Source organism: Oxyura jamaicensis, chromosome 1, assembly GCF_011077185.1.
Source record: "Oxyura jamaicensis isolate SHBP4307 breed ruddy duck chromosome 1, BPBGC_Ojam_1.0, whole genome shotgun sequence".
In the NCBI taxonomy this organism is placed as follows: Eukaryota; Metazoa; Chordata; class Aves; order Anseriformes; family Anatidae; genus Oxyura; species Oxyura jamaicensis.
Genome location: NC_048893.1, coordinates 177,774,781 through 177,776,810, shown reverse-complemented (window position 1 = coordinate 177,776,810; position 2,030 = coordinate 177,774,781). Strand labels below are relative to the sequence as shown.

Genomic DNA, 2,030 nt, shown 5'->3' with positions numbered 1-2,030 from the left:
TTGATGTCTCCATCTCAGGCAGTCTTCAAGGCTTGGCTGGAGAAAGCCAGCCTAACCAAATGCCAGTGATAGTCCTGATTTAAAAAGGCAGCTGAACTGGATGAGCTTGAGAGGTCCTTTCCAATCAACATTTCTATAAGCAGATGAAAGTTTCTCAGAAGGTTCACCACTTGAGAGTGCTGTGTGTGCTCTGTTCCAGTTCTTCTTTTCATCTGTGCTGCGCTCAGGTCAAGCAGCAGCACCCAGAGGTCATACAGGAAGGATTATTTCCTTGGTATGCTTTCCTCTTCCTCATACTCCTTCTTCTGACCTCAGCAGAGTTGTGCAGGTTTGCCTAAGGAAAGAATGTGACCTTTTGACAGCAGAGTTAGCCAGTAATTTGTTCTAGTTTGAAGCTATTTCCCCTGATTCCCTCTTGTTTTTTTCCTTGCCTCTTTGCCACAAACGGGAAGATTTGCTATGTCCGGAATGTGAAGGTTTGGTCACCACTGGGATACAATTCCCAGTTCAACAAAATGCACCAGAAACTTAGTTTCAGACAGGAGCTGTGCTTTTCCCTTATGCAATGGGCCGTGCTTCCACAGAATTTCCCAAATATATTTTTGAGGGTTAAGTAGAAATTATAAAATAAAGTTCATTAAAAAGAATGCTTTGCTTCATGAAAAAGCTAGTATGCCAGGCTGAAGCAGTAGTGATTGCACAGGTAAATATATTGGCAGTTAGGTATTTCATATGTTCAATTCATATTATAGATAAGCCTTATATTTACAGATAAACACATATACATCCATTTAAAATTACAGACAAATATGTTTACATACTTATATATGCATTTATATAAAAACAGCATAAATATTTGTGCAGATGAAATTACTTCCTGCTATACTCTTTGTGGTTATGGAGGCAAAAGGCATACACAGTATAGCAGTGCATCAAGTCACTTGATTTTTGACTGCCTCACCTGCTCTTTGTACACTAATCCACTTCCATGGTATTCAATTTGGGCAGCTTCAAATTGCTGATATTTAATAATCATATAAATTAAAATAACCAGCTTCCAAGATTTACTTTGCTCCATTTCAGTATCTTGCAGTGTCATAGAAATCAAGCAGTACTCCATGTCCAGTAATCCACTACGCACAAGTTGCTAATCGGCATTGGGATGGGTCCTGAGATCTTAATCAGAGATGAGACCAGAAGTGAATGAAAGAAGCAAATGCTTTGGTTTAGAACTCTTTTCCTGCCTAAGACTTCCAAAAATGCAATGGCCAGACTTTAAATGACTTACGAGTCTATTTTAATTGACACTAATCTCTCACAAACAAGTAATGCCTTTCACAATGGAAGGCATTTTTTTCAGGTGAGAAATCTAGTAGACCTTAAAACTGTAATATTATTACATGCATGTAAAGTTTTGATAGCTATTTTGAGCTAACATTTTACTGGCCATAAACCATTATTCCTTGCCAGATTGAGATAGCTGGCTGGGGTGTAGGGGGGGTAGGAGGTGGGATTGGCTTTCAGAAAGTAAGACACATTAAAAAAAAATAGTGGGAAAATGCTATTTTTAAAAAGACTCTGAGTGTTTTTCTAATAGGTTTTGTGTAAAATATGTTGCAGCCACTGAGCACATGGTGTGTCAGAAACTTGGACTGGTGTTCCTTTGGGATGTCTTGCACAATTTGCTTCTGTGTTTTTTTCCAATGCAGATCACTGAGATTTCCCAGAAAAGCAAATTACCTCCATTAAAAAAAGAAGGAAGGAGGAGTTTATTATTAAGTTTTCCTTTATTTCTAGAGTAAATGTTAATTGTAGTTTAAGTGGTTATAATGGATGGTCAATTCAATTGAGTTTAATTCAGCAGAAAACCCAGAGCATCCGGAAAGAGGTTTCATGAATGCAATTCAGGAATGCAGTGCAGCACACCAGCTGTTGCTAGCACCTTTTCTGGTTTTAAGCTGTAGGCCTGCCTTGCACGTTGCCCATTTGCTCCTGGAGATTTAACTGCTCTTTCAGGACCAAATCTGCTC

At 38.6% G+C, this 2,030-nt stretch overlaps 1 long non-coding RNA gene across 1 annotated transcript; it reads left to right on the top strand.

The window, feature by feature from the left end:
- The first annotated feature begins 216 nt into the window (after nucleotides 1–216).
- Nucleotides 217–1,253, top strand: LOC118169803. The gene is made up of 2 exons (XR_004752281.1): nucleotides 217–274; nucleotides 1,084–1,253. It is a non-coding gene; the product is annotated as an uncharacterized LOC118169803 (long non-coding RNA).
- The last annotated feature ends 777 nt before the right edge of the window (nucleotides 1,254–2,030 follow it).